This window comes from Dermacentor albipictus, chromosome 5, assembly GCF_038994185.2.
Source record: "Dermacentor albipictus isolate Rhodes 1998 colony chromosome 5, USDA_Dalb.pri_finalv2, whole genome shotgun sequence".
NCBI lineage: Eukaryota > Metazoa > Arthropoda > Arachnida > Ixodida > Ixodidae > Dermacentor > Dermacentor albipictus.
Window position 1 is genome coordinate 145,310,856 of NC_091825.1, and position 21,143 is coordinate 145,331,998.

Here is a 21,143-nt window from a genome sequence, read left to right on the forward strand (position 1 = left end):
AAATGAGAAGTGCCACATTTCTCTTAGAAGAAGCTACGATCGCGAAAATGCATTGCAAATGAAGGCGAAAGATAAATGCACGGATAATAATAATACGACGCAAATGTCTTGTGTTGAATTATTCTTCCTCGTCACCTTTCTCTCGTGATGTATGACACACGCTTAAGCCTTCCGCTACCGAATACTCTCACGAAAAACGACCCAAAATATACCGATTCTTTTTATTCATTCAAAGAAACATTCTCGCAAAGAAAGACATACAAATAAAGTACTAAAAGGTTTATTTTCTTCTGTAGAGCAATGAAAGAATAAGTGAAATGGACTACTGAGAACATTATTCTAGAAGGAGACTATGAAAAAAAAAACATTTTGAAGAACATTAACTGAAAGTTTGCTTAACCGCCGCACTAATGAAAACATCACTTTGGAGCTTTACCATTGTAAGGCTAGCTGAAAAGGTGTGTTACTGATGCGAAAGTTTCAAATGGCTCGTTGAAAGAAAAAGCCGGCGTCTAAAATCGGGAGCAGCGAAAGGGCACTCGAATTCGGATTGGCTGCGACGCCACGTCACAAGTGCCCCTCGACGGAGACGAGTGGGCGAAAGGGGACACGTGATGCGGCGATAGCGCGCCAGGTGCTGCGTGAGGGGAGAGGGCATCGTCGCGAAGCGTCTCTCTCTCTCCCCTACTGGGCTTAGCTGCTGAGCCCGACTGCCGGCCCTTGGTGGCCGCTGCTGCTTCATCGGTCTCTCGTCGCGCAGCACCGCGGTGGCACGCGGCGTTGGCACCTTAGGCTGCTGCTGCTCGCTGGCTCGGGCAGCACGCAGCGCGAATCTCGAAGGACGCGCTCAGCGGTGTTCAAACCGACATTAACGCGTTCGCTTTCACAACTCATTAAAAGTGCTCATGTGGCGTCGGACCTTTTAAAACTAAAATAAAGCGATATTATGACTTATTATGGTACTATGATAAACGTCCGTATAACTTCGTATAACTTGGTTTCGACTGTCCTAAACGTTGGCATCTGTGTGGTGCACTACAAAGCAAGAAACAGCTTGCTTTGAAGTGCACTTGCTTTGAAAGAAACTGCGGCACGCCATAGTCATCGCACCAACTTACTTTCGAGTGCTTCTCTCACGATCACTTCAGTATTGCTTTGAGCAGACGGAACGCCTCCTTGTTGGTTTTCGACTTGTGGCAGTTGGGGGAATTTACTTGGGGAAGTGGCGAGCGACAAGACGTGGCATCCTTTTGCGTTCTTTTCGTGAGGTTGAGGTCGGGAGCTCTCGTCAGTCAGAGCCTATACAAGAGGACAACGTCATTTGAGAAAGCTGGTTGCCAGTGCAAAAGCTAGCTGCCCTGTCGTGTTACCTGTCATGCAATATATAATATATATATATATATATATATATATATATATATATATATATATATATATATATAAACGCACGCAATGAAGCCGAACTAACTATTCTCGCTCTCCGTAGGAGCGGTACAGATTTCACCTACGACCCTGGCTCGTCCTTCGAGTAGGAAGGGGTTTTAAAAGCATCATAACGCAATCGGTCTCATCAAGCGGCATGATAGCCCTGACTCTTGAGCTGACCCACGCGCCCTTGTGTGGTTCACATCTGAGCGAAAGGTGACATCGAAGCCCTATACGCTGAGTAGATGGTTCCTGTGTGCTGATGACTCTGCATACTTTTCTGCGCAAGTTCTTTTTCCTTTTGCGTCTCGATCGTCCGTCACGATTGTCCTTGTTCCTTTACATGAGGGATTTTCCTCGATTATCGATTGTAAACACTATGGCATCTTTCAGCACATAAGGCGTGCATGCAACGCTCGGACCGTAATCGAGGAAAGAGCTTGCGGACGCTGTTTATGATGCGCTTTATGGCGCTGTTCGCCATGTTGGTAAACAAGGTTATGATGCTTCGCACATTACTTCAATGTGACGGTCGCAGTCGAAGTGTAATCAGTGTTCAAGGTTGGGATAATGCAAATGTTTTATTCCAATGTTATTCCTTTCCGCGCTTCAAGAATGGTCCGAGAGCTACTCCGCCTAGAGCACCCTGGCTAATAAGCTTAGCCAGCGCCTGTGGTTTTTATGACCAGGGCCGACCTGTAATATATATATATATATATATATATATATATATATATATATATATATATATATATATATATATATATATATATATATATATATATAAGGAGAAGAAAGGGGGTTAACCGAGGGGCCCGATTTGTTGGCTTGTTATGCAGTACGTAAGCAATAAAAAATCGAAACTTTCGTTTCCCCCATGGGAACCCCAGTGATCTGGCCAATGGCCTGTATTCTTCCGCTGGTGCGCATGCGTTTACCTTTATCATACTATTTAGTTCTGTGAGGTCATTTAGCACGCGAAATATGAGAATCCACGAGCGCACAGCATAAAATAAACGCACAAGTAGAAACAGACATGGAAACAGGGAAATGGTTTGAAGAGAGATTTATTGTACAATTTCTTTTTTTCCTGACGCAGAAGCATTGTTCGTTCTTGTGGAAAAGAAAGAGAAACAAAACTTCATCTGTTTTCCTCTTTCCTGTGCTAAGTAAGAGCCACCTCTTTTCACGAGTTGCTACAGCCTGGCACAGAATGCCTTGAAACTTGCAAAGCGTTCGCGTTCGAAAGCCCGACTTAGGACATTTAATTAGCGGGCCTAAGTCCATGGTTCGGGCACGAGGCCGCGAGGCCGCGGGCCCGGTGGGTCCCGGGCCCGCGGCCTCGTGCCCGAACCCACCGATAAGGTCATCGGATGGCTGGGCCAGGGGCTTTCGGGTCGGCCCTGGCTCCCCCTGCCCTTTCACCGGAATTGACCGGCCGTGAATAGTAGGTGATAAGAAATTAATAGAATTGAGTGAAAGGAATTCCTACTATTAGCCGGCCCAGATATACACATCACTTGCATTACATCAGTCATTAACAAGCATGAGCAATAAATATAGTCACGTGGTTCTTCGTATGATAAAGCTAATGATAACTAATGACAACTAATGATAACTAAATGATAACCAATGATAAAGCCAGAAGGATGACGCCAAAATGTGGAGACACTGTGCCAATAATGTGGGAAACCTTGATGATTATTTAAGTACAGGTAACCGACGTTGATACAATGCGTAATGTATAACTCACACCACATGCGTAACCGAAGTCATCAATCGTAAATTGCACATTTGGTGCCAAAGAAAGCGTTTCGCGGTCGGTTTATGGGAACATCGCTGCTAATCCACTGACGCGTTCAGCAGTCGCTTCTCGTTGACACATTTCGTATTTAATCAATCTTTTATCACGCATTGCATCCGCATGTTTCTTGATTCCCCTCCCTGTTGTCCTGAAAAGCAGAAAGGTCCGTCTTGAGCTCTAATTAGAAGCAGAGGGACTATGCGAAGGTCATTTAAAGGAATATTTAGCTTCGCACGATGGAGCGGCTGAGTCGAAGGCACGTAGTCAAACATCGATCAAAAAATTTTTATGTAACAAAGTGCTTTCGATTCTCCGAAACATACTACGTGTAGCGGGATCCACTAACGCGTTGAAAACATATATACGAACAGACATGGGCGCTGTGCCGTCAAACACTAGCGTTCCCGCTGAGGGGGCTACATTCATACTACACCATTGTCCACAGAGAGGTCTGGCCGGAATGAACAGCAGTAAGCTTCCGACGTCGACGGTTCACCTTCGGTCTCGTTCACCGATGGATGGATGGAGGGATGGATGGATGCTACGAGCGTCCCCTTTGGAACGGGGCGGTGGTTTGCGCCACCAAGCTTTTGCATCGATGGCCTGCAGCGCTATAGCGGCGCCCCTCGTCACGCCAGGCTTGCGAAACGCATCGCAGCTGCCGTAGAGTTTCATGCAATAATTGTACGAAACTCTATGGCAACTGCCACAGCGTCGTTGCATCTGCGCAGCAGCAGTTACCTCGCCTAATACTTCGCGCCGGCATGCCATCTTCTCGTTCGGGTAAAAGTGCAATTTTGAACGCGATAGCGTTTGTGGCACCGTGCCGCAGAAAATTCAGTGTCAGCGTCGGAGCAAAATTTCCCACGCCTATATATATATATATATATATATATATATAACGAGAAGAAAGGGGGTTAACCGAGAGGCCCGATTTTTATTAGTCATATCATAAGAAGCCTTTCTCGTTGTTTACATAACGAGGGTCCCGAATCCGGCAACATTGATGCCTTTAGGTAGCATATGTGGGTTTATTGACCAGTTGCCTTCACCCAAAAAAGATCACGTTCTCGTGACGCCTGCGGCATGAAGGACGTTCCACGTCCGCCGCCAAGGTCTGTGAGTGGTGGCGCTGGCTAACATTCCCAGGGTTCTACTATAGGACACATAAATACTTAAGAAAAGTGGATGGGAAAACAGCGCCACGGTAGCTCAATTGGTAGAGCATCGCACGTGAAATGCGAAGGTTGTGGGTTCGGTTCCCACTTGCGGCAAGTTGTTTTTTCATCCACTTTAATTTCCATTAATTTATCGTTTCATTACTTAATTTATTAAGCACAAGTAATTTCCCCTATGTTATCCTTGGTGTCAGTGTTTGTTGGCTTCTTATGATATATATATATATATATATATATATATATATATATATATATATGTGTGTGTGTGTGTGTGTGTATAGGTATAGACAAAGACAGATATTCAAGGAGCAAAAGCCTGCAGATTTTCTCTATCGCGCCCACTCTTAACTCGCGCCTGCGCACAAACGTCGGGCGATCCCTCAAATGAACATATCGTAGAGTCGACCACCCGCGTTGTTGTCAAGAGTAATGTCAATGAGCTCTTTTTTCTAACAATGAACTAGAACTGGACAAGTAGCATTTCCTTTTGTCTTATAATGCAATTAATACATGATGTTTTTGTCACGAGTGGCTGAGTACTAGTGACAGGATTTAAATGAGGAGCGCCTTCGTCATCGGGCAAGTACATAAATGTCCTGGGGGAGTCTCTAATAATGTCCTGCGCTCACTTCGATTTCTCGATTATTAAGGCTCTGTTCGCGATAATATTGATGCCTTAAAGATTCTCGAGCACTAACCTACCTATCATTTTAGCTTGACTTCATATTTGTCGTTAGTGTCCCTTTAAAGGCTAAGCTTAGGCATCGACCTTTTTTTTTTTACGAATCTGCTCGATGCAGGGTCTCATCATTGAAAGTTCACGATTGACTTTTTATCAGATGCTGGTCATCTGGTCGTGCCGACAAAATCAGGGAACAGAACGCGCGCTCAAAGGACGGTCTGCCATAAACCCGTTCCCGTACAGATAATGCCGTAAAATTATTAAGCAGTGGGCTGTAACTATATGAAGTACGTTCTTTCCAAGTGAAGTAGTGCCTGTAATTCTGGGATTGTTTCGGGTCTATAACTTTTTGACCACCTTCGCGATCAATGTAAAATGCGGCGCCAGCACGACCTTCAATGTCAAGGACAATCGCAGTGCTGAATATACGGACAAAGGTCGACAGACAGAGAAAGGCAAAGCGACAACAGTGATCCTCGAGGAGGGCGAAGTGGTTAACGGGTCACAATCATTTGTGTAAGGCGACTCCGTCAAAGCAAAGCGATGCATAGGGTGGTAAGAAAACAGAAAAAAAAGATAAAAAGGATGCGCTCGTTTTCGCGAGAAGAGCTCGTTGTATTCCATTTCGTCTGCGTGAGTTCAAACACGGTAGGTGAGAGCAGACGACGCTTGGCAGACGGTGGGCTATGTGCTCGTGCTGCAGCTTTCGTGAGAAGAAAGGCGCCGAGTTTTCCATTTCCTTTTTAACCTCTTTCTTTTTTCTTTTTTATTGCGGGGTGCGCTTTTTCGCTGTCTCTCGTACGGTGGTGGCGGAGACATCGTTTGCACAGAGCCAGCTGCTACGTTGACAGACGAATCGCCGACAGAAAAAAAAAAATAGAGACAGTGCCGCTCCCACGACGAAGCGGGCCGACACTCGCTCAAGGTCGAGCCAACGGAGCACCACGTTGATGCGTCAGGTTGATGGAAAGCTCTGCCGACGACGACAGCGGAGAAAGGACTCGACTCCCGCTACCGGCTTTCTGCGCAAAAACATGGCGCATCACAACGTTAGACACGTGACTATAATGCGGTAATCCCTTCCGGTAGCTTAGGAGAGAGAAAGCAAATGCCCGCTATTCATACGAACACCGCACGCAGTGTATAATAGAAGAAAAAATCAACATTGATCGAAGGTGCGTAAGGATTTAATTTTTTTCAGGTTCGCTATTTTACCTCCCAACAAAGCAAAGGCGTTTTCTTTTCATCTCAGAGTGGTTTTGCCACCGAAAGCATCGCTGTAGCCTACAGACAAAGGGCAATCCTCGCACACGAATAAGTGTTGATCTCCAAACGCTCATATTTCCACTGCAGGCTCCCAGAATCAAACTCACAGAAGGCGGGCTTATACGTCCTCGGCTCTGACAGGCCGGGAAGAACTGAGTGACTCGCGAAAGGCGTGCGACCGACTATTCAGTCTAACGGCAATATTCCACGTCGATACAGCGCGCACAATATTTCGTCGATTTCTGACGAACTGCAGACCCTTTATGACCAACTCGGGTAGTTAGGAAGCCTCTGAAACTGCAGTATACAGGCACCGATCTTGCGGTATACCCGTTTACCGAGCCGTTCTTCAGTCAATGCACTCGTTCGCAACGACGTTTTGCGTGGTATCTGCCGTGGCAACCGAAGCCGCCGTTATGAGGAATGCGTAGATAGCCTGGCTCCACGTTCCATTTTTCATCTGAGATCTCTGGTTGGGTTCCCGTCGAACGGAATCGAGCGAGACGAAGAGGGGGGAACCAAAGCGAAACAAACACGGTCGTTTCCATGCGTGCCTTCACGCTCGACTGCGTCCCTAGCGCTAGATTTTGGCACAGAAGTCGAGCTCGCCGAAGAAAAGAAAGGAAGACGCGACTTCGACTCTTCAAGGTCGACGCTGCTGTGCCGAACTCCGCGGCCGTGTACAGCGCGTTTTTCGCGGGTGGGCTCGCGCATTTCTTTGTTGCTTCCACGTATTTTTCGTCTTGTTTTCCACCTTTCGCCTTTTGCCCAATCGTGCAGTATATATTAGTGACAAGTAGAATGTTATATCTCGCTCGGCAATGTCGTATTTCAGCTCTTCCAATTAATGGCACTGGTGTGTTTTGCACCAAGGAGCTGTGGGGCGTTTCAAAGCAACGCTGTCATTCCACTGTTCAAAGCCTTGAAGCGATGCACCGCCGGAAAAAAACACACTTTGCCAAAGACGCAAGGCGGCAGCGGGCTGCGCTCAAGGTTGCGCCTGTCGGTTACTCTTGAAGCAAGGCGCAGTTGGTATTCGAGAAGCAGGCGGTCTGCCTCGCGACGTCGACGTATACGTAAACAATAACGGCGGAACTTAGTATGCGTGTGTGCGCGACAGAAAGGGGCAGGTCGCCCCTTTGGGTCCCGTATTGGGGAGCCTCATTCTGAGGCGGTTGGAATGCAGAAGCGCTCGCGTCCCATGATTTGGGTGCAGGTGCTCAAAATTAACCGGGAACCCTCCATGCACTGCGGAGTCCCTCGTAACCCCATGCGCCGTTTCTGGACGTTAAACTCCGCGATATTGAGCTGTCGTCAGAGGCTGAGCCCCAAGGAGTTGTTCGCTTGGGTGTGCAAGGAACGGCTTCTTGTTCGTGGGCCCTTGCGCGCTGGTCAGTCGTTATAGTCAATGACGAACCGTACTTACGTGCCAACACCTTTGAAAATTGGGCGCCTTGATTCGCTTTGTGAGAATTTGGGGCGCGTTTACAATCTCGAGGCGCTTAAGTTTGCGTGAATACGGTACGCCGGTCCGCACAGCTCGGCCCAGACGGGCGGCCTGAAGTAAGACACCGCGATGATTCGCCTCGCCGCAAAGAGCACGGCAACGTTTTACTAGGGGCCGGCTGAAAGTGCGGGCGGGGAGGGCTGGGGGGGTGGGGGGAGGGGGAGGGCGAGGCAGTTGACAACGAGGAAAACGTCTCTGTCCTCTTGCCCCCGAGGAGAGAGACGTTTCAGGAGAAGTAGTGGGTTGTGGGCGACGTGTTGTATAAGCGATGTGGCAATTGTGGATGCAAAATGGGCCACGCCGCCGTCTTCGGTGCTTTAGCCGCCGTTCGTGCGCAAGAACCAGCCGCCCTGCTCCAGATCTCAGCCGTCACAAAAATCTAGCCTCCCCCGCCCCTCTCCCCACCCTCCACACAAACACACTTTAAGTGCCCTTCGACTTCTCTACAGAGTACGACTTTTCTCGTACTCACCCGATCCGCTGTAAACGACAAAAAAGAAAAAAAAAGAACGGAGGGGTTGGGGGGAAGGGGCGGGTAGGGATGGAGATTGCGCCGCGCAAAGGCGTCTCTTTTGAAGCGACACGTAGTGGTAGTGTGGACCAGCGCGATGAGCGCAATGAGTTTGGGGTTGACGCTGTTTCGAGTCTCACAGTCAGAGGTCACCCCCCTTTGTTTGGCCGGGGTGTGCTGCCGCGTGGGACGGATGCGCCATTACTGTCTTTATCACTGTTTCTTTTTCTTCAACTGCGGTGGACTATAGCGGTACTCACCACGCCTCACACAAAAGAATCGTGACCTTGAGCTCATTAGCTCGGCCGAGCGGGGCGCTCTTCGGGGCGCGTAGTAGTGTCTCGGGTCCCGACCGTGCGACGTTGGGTGGCAACGAGCGAGGTCATTCGCCGTGGTCTACATTTCTGCGCGTCGTTAAATGGTACTCCCCCTCCCTCCCCACAACCCCACCAGGAGTTCAAGGTGTGCCTTCGAGCTCACCTCGAACTTCAGCACTGACGGTGACACGAAAGCCTGGCGCGGGCGTGTCGAAATTAGTCTCGGAGTTGTAGGTGTATTCCTGCAGGCTGTGGCGGCGTTAACACCATCACCCTTTCATTTATTCTGTTGTGTGTCACGGTTTGTTTTCCATGTTTACCGTGTCTCAGTATGAGATAATCAACGTTTTTTTATTTATTTGCCCCTGCTTCTTTTGTTCTGTTTTATTTATTTTTATCTCTCAGTCAGTCTTTTCTCTCGTGCAACAAACCACACTGCTTTTTCTCACTCTAGTGCGCAAATGTGTCTCGAAGCTTTCGTTATTGTTTCTGTTGCGAGTTGCTCTTGAGACCTTGTAATCATTATTTTTCCAGTAGGTGTCCCGCCTAACTATGTGTAATATGTAGCTATGTGCAATATGTGTAATGCTACTAATTGTATAGTTGTGTACCAATACCTGATAAGTTGTATAATTGCTGTTCCCCTATGTAGTACCCTCATCTGAGGGTTTTCAAGGGTATTCCAGAAAGCCGTATTTGCGCGATTCTACCACGCCACCAATTTTAGCGCACAGTTATATTGCCGCCAAGGTATATATATATATATATATATATATATATATATATATATATATATATATATATATATATATATATATTGTGGAGTTCACCCGCGACGCTCACGGCGCGCCGGACGACCACCACCGCGGGTTCGAGCACTCCGAGCCGCCACGCGTGCAGGGCACCGCGCGCCCGCGCCTGCTCCGGCCCGCTCCGTGTGCCGACGCGCAGCTGCGCGCGTACGCGCCCCGCCGGCCCCACAGCTTAGGGGGAGGCGAGACCGCGCGCGCGCAGCAAGGGAGACCCTAGGCAAAGCTCTCAAGAAACAACAAAGAACATTTATTAAGCTGGGAGTCAATACAAACACACGTTTTAACAGTTTTAACATCACGTCCGAATGTGAATCTAATTAGACAAAACAAAGCCGAATGGTCGCCGGTGGCCGCTAGAATGGCGCGCCGCGACAGAGAGAGAACAAAGAACAAAGAACCCCCAGCAGTAAGAATTTGCCTATCCTTCGGTCAGCGCCTGCCATCGTGCGCCCCAAAGCAGAGAAAAGGGAAATAGAGAGAAACGACAGACGAACAGACGGGGGCACGATCGGCAGACGCTGCCTCAGGACATCGAGACGACGGAAGAGTGCGCGCACGCCCGCCGAGGCCGGGACCCCGACGAGCCGAAGTAACCATCGGCCGGCGGCGGACAAAGGGGGCCGCCGCCGGCAGAGAGGAACATGTACGCACCCTCCGACGCCCCGATGTGGTCTCCGCGGGACCCGTCTTGCGCGCGCTTACCCGGAGTGCACGCAAGCCGGGCCCGAATCCCGCCAAAATCTTGGCCAATGGCGAAAGCCTGTTGACCTTCGCGTGGGCGGGGTGACAGCAGAGCGACAGTGTTTTATGACCCGCTGCCACCCCGTCCAGGCAAGGAGGAGAGGGACACGGAGCCCCCGGCAACACAACGCCATGGCCTCCACACAGCCATCGCGAGAGCCTGAGAAACGCCGCGAGAGAAGAAACCCCACAATATATATATATATATATATATATATATATATATATATATATATATATATATATATATATATATATATATATATATATATATATATATATATATATATATATAACATCGTTTTCGCTGTCTGCCGACCACAGAAAGCCATCTTCAGGAAAATGCACCAGACATGCCACACTTCTGGAAGCTTGCGCAACCATCGTCTGCGGGAGAGCATTCCACGCACCATGGACCGACCATGCGATGTCTCCGAGCGTCACATGTTTCTTTCTTTTTTTTTTTTGTGAGAATCGGAGTCATTATTTTTCTGTTTGAGTATAATTAATTACGATTGCAACGCGCATACCACTTTGAACGCACCTTTTCTTTTAAAAAATAGTGCGGGTTAGAATCGTGCAAACACGGTAATTTCTTATGAATTAAGAGATGCGTTGCTTTACAGGGATAAATCCAGAGTTACTTTGCATCTCAACTACCATTTGAGGTGATGAGACATGCTACAGTTAAGCTAACTTCTAGCCATATGATGCAACATTACGAGCACGTCCGGACGTTTATTGATATCGCATTCGTCTGTCATTGCGTTTATTACCTCACGAATAGACATTCACTGAAAGACAGGCAGTTACCATCCTATATGCCGGGAAATTTCGCTCATTGACGTAACTCGTTAGGCTACAGATTTCCAAACCGGGAGTGTGCATCGTTACGTTTTTCACTTCAAGCCTAAATAGCGTGATTGCTCCATTATCATTGCGAAATGGCCGTCAAGTAGGAGCGCTGGTTTTATCTTCGATCAGCGGCATACGTTTGACCAAGAAACAAACCTATTTGGGGGACTATAGCCACGTCACAGTTACCTTTGAGCAATTTTCTGTCTTTTTTCTTCTTTCTTTAAATGTGAGCTGCATATTTAGCGCGTATGCAAAGTAGCCTAGTCGTTCTTCTTTTACCTCTTTTTCTCTCTTTTCTTTTTAAAAGAATTTGCCTGCACAAAGAATATGGGCTTCGCGAATGTTTTCGCTAACCGACGGCCAATGGTCAACTGCCGCTAGGCGAAGCAGTAATACTGCCTATAAGAACAGGTGGGCAATTTTCGTGGTGTTTTTCGAACCCTCGCTAAGTATCTTTTTTTTTCTTAATCCGCACTGCTATACGGGCACATTTCTGCAGGTATTCCCATGCATAATAACCTAAGTGGCGCGTGGTTGCAAGATGCGCGACAACTCGAAATCCTCTGTGTTTACCACATGTATTCTATTTCTGACGCTCAAGTAAACGACGAAAATTCCAGCACGACATGCAAGGCTCATAGAGCATAGCTTCGTCTGTACTCCACTCTTTCATACATGCATGTTATCTTGGAAAGATTGAGGCATGCAGTATACATCGGCTACTTCATTTCTCGGTGTTATACATCAAAGTAAAGAAATAATAAATCAATAAAGAGACACGCAGATTCAGCGCAACGTTGGAATCTAAATGACGCGCCGTTTGTTTGAAATGGCGAGGCAGCAGCGGTAACGGCTGACGTTACCGCTGCACACCTGTGGCATGCGTGTTTTCTTGACTGCATCACGAGCACGAAGGCGACGCATATTGCGGAAAGAACTATCCTGATGAGAGGTGCGCATGGCACGTGGAAGTATACGACACGTATGCAAATACATTTGAGGCTTCATTCCCTCCCCTTGTGTCGCGGTGGCACTTCCGATTTGAGGCACTGGCCGAGAACATGGCCGTATAGAAGCCCTGTGGCACACATACCTGGAGTGCCGAAGATTGTCCGTTTGGCCACACACACCCAGCGAGTCACGTCGTCTGCTGTGCCATGCACCAGCCGGCAGCGAGTTATGTATCCGGGCTCATATCCAGTGGGCCAACGGTTGTCTTTTTTTCTCGACAGATACATGTCCCAAGCAAACGACGACAAACGCTAAACGCCAAGGAGGACGCGCAAAGAAAGTTTCGCTTTAATAAATAAACAAATAACTGAAAACAATCAAGGCTGGCTCGATCCCAATGATTATTTATGTCATGCGAAGCTTTTTCTTTTATTTTTCTTTTTTGAAAGTTACAGACGAGGCCAATTTGCGCAAGGAGGACCATGGGATGACAACGCTAGAGTGACAAAGACGGCGTGCCGGCAGAGGGGTGCCAACGCTGGAGTGATGCGGACGAGACGACGATATTAAAACGATGACAGTGATATGACGACGACGGAAATGATGAAAATGGTGTCGCGGCATGCGTGACGCCAAAAGGACGGGGACGCGGGGTTGACGACGTAGCAACTGCTACTACAAAATGACGACTATGACGGCAGCTTTGTGATTACGACGCGATGTCTACAGTGGCATGACGACGATGGACTAATGCCTGCTCGAAAGTGGCGTGATACGACAAGGATGCGACAACGCAGTGACAGCAACGATACGACAAAGCAGTAAGAGCAACAGAGTAAAAACGGCGGAAAGATGACCACGGCATGACCACGAAAGAATGATCGCAGTGTCGTCATGGCAACGGAATGACGTCAACGGAACGACGGCATGCATGACAACGACGGCATGCTGGTGTTGGAGCTCGCTTCTGAGCTCGCGTGCACTACCTGCCGCCGCGGGCCACCTTGATTGGAACTATATATAGCCGGCGTTTCCTTGCGCTGTGTCTGGCGCGGCTTTTGGAGCTGCGCTATTTCGGGGATTAGCCCACATACTTCGGACCCAAAACTGGCGTGCCCTTGCACGTGACCTTGCCCTTACTTTGGCTCAGACTAGGAAAGTGAACGCCTCGCATTCAAAAAAAAAGAAATAACTGTGCAACGGACAGTTCTTAGGTCTACCCATGCCGCTGACCGAATGATGTATCCGCTTTGTAATCCCCACCCATTTGCGCAAATAGTCTTGCGCGTACTTTTAAGCATCACTTATTGCCGCGTTGCAGGGACGGCGAAGAAACAGACAGTACCACCAGTGTGGGTAATGAATCTTTTTTATTTGGCCGACCTTGTCCCCGGAAAAAATAAATAACACTCATAGCACGACGACAGCGGTGAGCACAGTCGTCGAAATGCGATATGCAGATCAAGCGCGCTTTATGCATTGCTTATCGTACTTTCCCGGCTAGTCCCTGGTGCTCGCGCGCATTCGAGAATGTACGCCGCTTTTCGCGCCGTGCACGCAAACTGGTTCGACAAGTCTTTGGCTGCGGCGTCGATCGGCGACAACATTCGGGAAAGTTCCGATACGTGTATGGGCGACTCCTGCGCCGAGCGATAACCTTAAAGATTACGGGGCCTTACGTGCCGAAACCACTTTCTGATTATGAGGCACGCCGTAGTGGAGGACTACGGAAATTCCGACCACCTGGAGTTCTTTAACGTGCCCCTAATCCTAAGTACACGCGTGTTTTCGCATTTCGCTTCCATCTAAATGCGGCCGCCGTGGCCGGGATTCGATCCCGCGACCTCGTGCTCAGCAGCCCAACACCATAGCCACTGAGCAACCACGGCGGGCGAGCGATAACTTTGTAACCGTGGTTGGTGGAAAATGACCACCGCAAAAAAAAAAAGATATAAACAGTGGATGCGTGTCAACACTGTGACAACTACTTGCGCGGCATTACCTGTTCACTTCCACCGTCTCTGTGAGAAACAGGGCTGATAACTAACACTCGGGGACATTAAATTAGGAACGCTCGATCGGATATAAGTTATATTACGAACACCTCAGTTGTTCGAGCCTGTACTGGGGTTAAGTGACCTTTGGATCGGCTGGGCGGTAATAAACGAGTCGCAAATTTCACCTCACAATTCTTGAAGCTCCAAGTGCACTTGCTGTGTAGATACGATTTCGTACCGTGCAAAATCTACGAAGGAGAAAACTTGATTCTGAGCTTTCGTTTCTGTGTCGTTCATACCTAAGTACCGTGAGGCTGTAATGGCTAACTATTTATTAGGTAAACTATATAAGCTCAGTGAAGCAGCGGCCAGCAGGTCGGGTTCCAAGTAAGCGGCGGGACACGGTTCGTTGAATAGTAATTAACGTTTTCCAATGCTTTCGGGCTGTCGCGCTCCTCTACAAATAAGCGTGTACGATTCGTTGTAGCTGAAGCATGCGTGTCTGCATCCCGTACTCTGGTTTAAGAGCACCCCGGAGACAACAGTTTCGCGTGCCAGGTCCAGGTAGACACGAAATGGCGACTGTGACACAATTTTGTAGCTAATGTCCAATGTCGTTCGATGCCGAGTAGTTTATTATGTCCTACTCGCCGAAGCAAAGAACAGCGAAGGCAGAGGAGGGCGGGGGGGGGGGGGGGGGTTCTCGGTGACGAGAATAGAAACTCAGATGACACGTAGGATTCCTTTGTTGTGTATTTATTTTTCCTTTTTACAATACACTCAAATCACAATCACATTGCACCGGGAGGGTGCTAACATGTTAAGCAAGAAAGCGTACAATAAGAATTGATGATACATGGCGGGTAATAAATAAGCGTGAGAACACTAAACTTTAGAACTAATGTACAGTGAGACAACTTTGAAAGAGAACACGATGTTAGCAATCTTCCGTCGATGAGTGCTGACATTTGGCCTGGAGGCCCAGGGACAGTATTTTGCGCGTAACTGTACGTGGGATAGATCATATCGGTCAACTTGTTCCCCATGAACAGATGGTCAGGTTACATTGCCTTTATTAGTAAGTAGGCGTTTTCTTTTAATAGTGGACCGCACTGTACATTTATACTGAACTATGCATCCGTTTACTGAACTATGCATCCGGCAGCGGTGGCGTAGAGGTAGAACACCCGCCTCGCGTGCAAGAGGTCCGTGGTTCGAATCCCGGTGCCGGCAATTTTCCACCGGATTAAAAAAAAAATCCGCGTGTTGATAAAATTCCATAAACAGGCCTGGAGTGTGGCCTGATCCCGGTGACCAGAACCGGTAACGCACTCCCTCACCAGAGCAGGATTGGCCACCCTGGTGCAGTACTTGGCCACAACCTCCTGTATGAACAACACAGCCAAACCCCGGCCCTCAGTCCCCAGCAGCTGCGAAGCAACTGACCACGGCGGCGGTCAGACCTGCGACGCTGCAGAGGGTGCTAAGAATCACTGGCTCCGGACAGGCCGCCATTGGAATATGAACCTGGCAACGTTTAACGCTAGAACGTTATCTAGTGAGGCGAGTCTAGCAGTGCTATTGGAGGAATTAGAGGGCAGTAAATGGGATATAATAGGGCTCAGTGAAGTTAAGAGGCCAAAAGAAGCATATACAGTGCTAAAAAGCGGGCACGTCCTGTGCTACCGGGGCTTAGCAGAGAGAAGGGCACTAGGCGTCGGATTCCTGATTAATAGTAATATAGCTGGTAACGTACAGGAATTCTATAGCATTAACGAGAGGGTTGCAGGTCTTGTTGTGAAACTTAATAAGAGGTACAAAATGAAGATTGTACAGGCCTACGCCCCTACATCCAGTCATGATGACCAGGAAGTCGAAAGCTTCTATGAAGACGTGGAATCGGCGATGGGTAGAGTGAAAACTAAATACACTATACTAATGGGTGACTTTAATGCCAAGGTAGCCAAAAAGCAGGCTGGAGACAAGGCAGTGGGGGAATATGGCATAGGCACTAGGAATATCAGGGGGGAGTTATTGGTAGAGTTTGCGGAACAGAATAATATGAGGATAATGAATACCTTCTTCCGCAAACGGGATAGCCGAAAGTGGACGTGGAGGGGCCCGAACGGCGAGACTAGAAATGAAATAGACTTCATACTCTGCGCTAACCCTGGCATCATAAAAGATGTGGACGTGCTCGGCAAGGTGCGCTGCAGTGACCACAGGATGGTAAGAACTCGAATTAGCCTAGACCTGAGAAGGGAACGGAAGAAACTGGTACATAAGAAGCCGATCAATGAGTTAGCGGTTAGGGGGAAAATAGAGCAATTCCAGATCAAGCTACAGAACAGGTATTCGGCTTTAACTCAGGAAGAGGACCTTAGTGTTCAAGCAATGAACGACAATCTTGTGGACATCATTAAGGAGTGTGCAATGGAAGTCGGTGGTAACTCTGTTAGGCAAGATACCAGTAAACTATCGCAGGAGACGAAAGATCTGATCAAGAAACGCCAATGTATGAAAGCCTCTAACCCTACAGCTAGAATAGAACTGGCAGAACTTTCGAAGTTAATCAACAAGCGTAAGACAGCTGACATCAGGAAGTACAATATGGATAGAATTGAACATGCTCTCAGGAACGGAGGAAGCCTAAAAACAGTGAAGAAGAAACTAGGAATTGGCAAGAATCAGATGTATGCGTTAAGAGACAAAGCCGGCAATATAATTACTAATATGGATGAGATAGTAGAAGTGGCTGAGGAGTTCTATAGAGATTTGTACAGTACCAGTGCCACCCACGACGATAATGGAAGAGAAAATAGTCTAGAGGAATTCGAAATCCCACAGGTAACGCCGGAAGAAGTAAAGAAAGCCTTGGGAGATATGCAAAGGGGGAAGGCAGCTGGGGAGGATCAGGTAACAGCAGATTTGTTGAAGGATGGTGGGCAGATTGTTCTAGAGAAACTGGCCACCCTGTATACGCAATGCCTCATAACGTCGAGCGTACCGGAATCTTGGAAAAATGCTAACATAATCCTAATTCATAAGAAAGGGGACGCCAAAGACTTGAAAAATTATAGACCAATCAGCTTACTGTCCGTTGCCTACAAACTATTTACTAAGGTAATCGCAAATAGAATCAGACACACCTTAGACTTCTCTCAAGCAAAGGACCAGGCAGGATTCCGTAAAGGCTACTCAACAATAGATCATATTCACACTATCAATCAGGTGATAGAGAAATGTGCGGAATATAACCAACCATTATATATAGCTTTCATTGATTACGAGAAAGCATTTGATTCTGTCGAAACCTCAGCAGTCATGGAGGCATTACGGAATCAGGGTGCAGACGAGCCATATGTAAAAATACTGAAAAATATCTATAGCGGCTCCACAGCCACCATAGTCCTCCATAAAGAAAGCAACAAAATCCCAATAAAGAAAGGCGTCAGGCAGGGAGATACGATCTCTCCAATGCTATTCACAGCGTGTTTACAGGAGGTATTCAGAGACCTGGATTGGGAAGAAATTGGGATAAAAGTTAATGGAGAATACCTTAGTAACTTGCGATTCGCTGATGATATTGCCTTGCTTAGTAACTCAGGGGACCAACTGCAATGCATGCTCACTGACCTGGAGAGGCAAAGCAAAAGAGTGGGTCTAAAAATTAATCTGCAGAAAACTAAAGTAATGTTTAACAGTCTCGGAAGAGAACAGCAGTTTACAATAGGCAGCGAGGCACTGGAAGTCGTAAGGGAATACACCTACTTAGGGCAGGTAGTGACTGCGGATCCGGATCATGAGACAGAAATAATCAGAAGAATAAGAATGGGCTGGGGTGCGTTGGGCAGGCATTCTCAGATCATGAACAGCAGGTTGCCATTATCCCTCAAGAGAAAAGTGTATAATAGCTGTGTCTTACCAGTACTCACCTACGGGGCAGAAACCTGGAGGCTTACGAAAAGGGTTCTACTCAAATTGAGGACGACGCAACGAGCTATGGAAAGAAGAATGATAGGTGTAACGTTAAGGGATAACAAAAGAGCAGATTGGGTCAGGGAACAAACGCGAGTTAATGACATCTTAGTTGAAATCAAGAAAAAGAAATGGGCATGGGCAGGACATATAATGAGGAGGGAAGATAACCGATGGTCATTAAGGGTTACGGACTGGATTCCAAGGGAAGGGAAGCGTAGCAGGGGACGTCAGAAAGTTAGGTGGGCGGATGAGATTAAGAAGTTTGCAGGGACGGCATGGCCACAATTAGTACATGACCGGGGTTGTTGGAGAAATATGGGAGAGGCCTTTGCCCTGCAGTGGGCGTAACCAGGCTGATGATGATGCTGATGATGATGATGCATCCGTTTAAGCGTGGGTCCATCGTAAGAATACGAAAGTTGATAAACATATTTTCGCCAGGATCTGGGTTTGTATTTCATCTTTGATGTGTCTCCGAAGCTAGATGTCCTTACATTATGTACGATACACGTAGTTATAATAAAGAAAAGTTTTGATTCTAATTCTGCGCACCTATTCTCAAGACTTCTTTTATGAAGTTACGGTTGACCATAGTTGCTTAGCTAAGAAGAAATAGCCTTAGGTATGAAAATAGTTTTCTTACCTAAAGTAATGAAAATTAACAAGAACTTTGTAGGTTGAAAATTATTATTATTATTATTATTATTATTATTATTATTATTATTATTATTATCTAAGTGCGTTTTCCGGGTGGTTGCTCGGGCACCCGCTGACCATGTTATCGACCGGCGTGATAACCGTAGGCAATCGCTCGCAACTGTGGCCAAAAGGAACTTCCGTACGAGAATATTTGTCTACACGTTCCCAGAATTACAACCACAAGTTTTCTTCGTTGTGACTAGACATTTCGTACGCCCTAAAAAGTTACATAACTTGCGATACCCAACAACGCTGTCCAAGGGTTCCGACTTGTGGCAGTTGCGCGAGCGAACATAAAAGCCAGCAGAGATATATTGCAAGACAATACACAGAAATGAACAGCACATCGTACTATGCAATTTGCAATACATCAGTTAGTATAACACAAAAGTAGACTCCGCTCAGTGCACAGCACAGTTTAGAAATACAAAAAAACTTGCTATAGGAGTCACGTGTCCGCCTGCAGGGAAGGCAGCCCGCTTCAGTGCGCTGCATTGCTACTGAAAGCAAGGACGGGAAGCGTCGAGGGGAATTGCGAGCGAGAGTGCACTTTCTTCGCCGGCGGGGAAGCGGCGATTTCTCGAGCACGAGAGGGTTGTTGTGCGTGTGTGCTGGCTTGGGGCGTGGAAAGCAGGTATGCGGGAGGTAAGAGTTTAGCGAGCGTCATGCGCCGCGGGAAGAGTTAACGATGCCAAATTGAGGAAGCCAGTGCGCGCAGGCGGCCGAAATGAACGGACACGGGGAGGGGCGGGACGTGAGAGCTCTACACGTGCTCGTGGTGTGCGTCTGTCTGCCGATGGTGCGCCGCTTGAAATGAGAGAGAAAAAAGAGGAAGGTAAGTTAGGAGGAGGAGAAGGAGCTAGAAGAGAGAGAGGTTGGAGAGAGAAGTGGGCGAATTCGCAAAGCTTTTCGTTCGTGAATGCTGCTTGCTATTGGCCAGCCCTTTTTTTTTTTTTTACTGTGTTCGCCATCACGAATGGATGACATCTGTCCTTACGAAAAAAAGTTTACAGCGTAAGAACTTTGTTTTTTGTGGGTGTGTGAAAACGGACTTAGGTGCTCAGACAAGCGCTAAGGACGGGCCACGAAGGAACAATGAACACGTTGTCGATTTGTTCGCGGTGCTCGCATCAGGGTGGAGCGCTTGGCTAGTTGGAATGGATGCGGCACAAACTTTCATGCAGCAGTCCAACCTAATAAGTTTCCCGTCAGACCAGCCGTAGCCGCAGTGGCTCAATTTATATATATATATATATATATATATATATATATATATATATATATATATATATATATATATATATATATATATATATATATATATATATATATATATATATATATATATATATATATATTGTTGCGCTCGCAAAAGGCGTTACTTTGAAGCCGGGTAGAGTTAGCAGCGATGGCCTGGATCAGCTGAGCGCCTGGCGAGATTCAGCCAGCCAGCCACACGTCGTCTTCCTCGTTCACCACTCTTCGGTGCCCCCGCATACTGTTTGTTGTGGCGTGAACCCACTATGCACCTAAGAGCGTAACATTTCCCTCCGCGCAGACGAAGCCCGCCGGGCAAGGCTAACAGGCTATCGAGAAATAAAGGGCTTTAAACGGGCGACATGCGAAAGTTCAGTCTTTGCTGACCGTCGGCCATTTGATGTGAGACGTGCTATGCGGTAGGTTAATTTGCTGATGCGCTCCGTAATAACATAGGGGCCAACATAGTGGGCCAGCAGTTTTTCACATAGTCCACGTTTCCTGGTTGGTTTCCAGAGCAAAACTAAATCACCAGGGTCATATATCACGTGTCGGCGTCGGCGGTCGTAGCGTGCCTTCGAGCGGTCTTGTGAAAGAAGAGTGCGTAAAGAAGCAAGTCGTCGGGCTTCTTCAGCAAGACAGACTGTCTCTGATATACAAAGATTATCGTGGCTGGAGAACGGGAAGATAGTGTCTAGTGTATAACGAGGCGGACGAGCGTAAAGAAGAAAGAAGGGACTGTAACCCGTAACTTCATGCTTTGAGGTGTTAAATGCGTACGTAATGAAAGGTAGCACGCTGTCCCAGTTCTTATGATCTGAGTCGACATACATGGACAGCATGTTAGTGAGAGTTCTGTTCGTGCGTTCCGTAAGGCCATTTGTTTGGGGATGATACGGGGTGGAATGTCGAAACCTTGAAGCACATAGACGAAGCATCTCTTCGACCACGTCTGCAGTGAACTGCCGCCCACGATCGCTGATGATGACTCTGGGAGGTCCATGTCGAAGAATGACAAAACGCAGCAGAAAAATGCACACTTCGGTTGCAGTAGCCGATGGTATTGCAGCTGTCTCACAGTAGCGTGTCAAGTGATCGGCACACACGATAATCCAGCGGTTCCCATCGGATGAACGCGGGAAAGGACCGAGGAGGTC

The 21,143-nt window shown here is 47.6% G+C and overlaps 1 non-coding gene across 1 annotated transcript; it reads left to right on the plus strand.

Moving 5' to 3' along the window:
* The first annotated feature begins 4,430 nt into the window (after nucleotides 1–4,430).
* Nucleotides 4,431–4,503, plus strand: TRNAS-UGA (transfer RNA serine (anticodon UGA)). Its single transcript has one exon. It is a non-coding gene; the product is annotated as a tRNA-Ser (tRNA).
* Nucleotides 4,504–21,143: the final 16,640 nt, after the last annotated feature.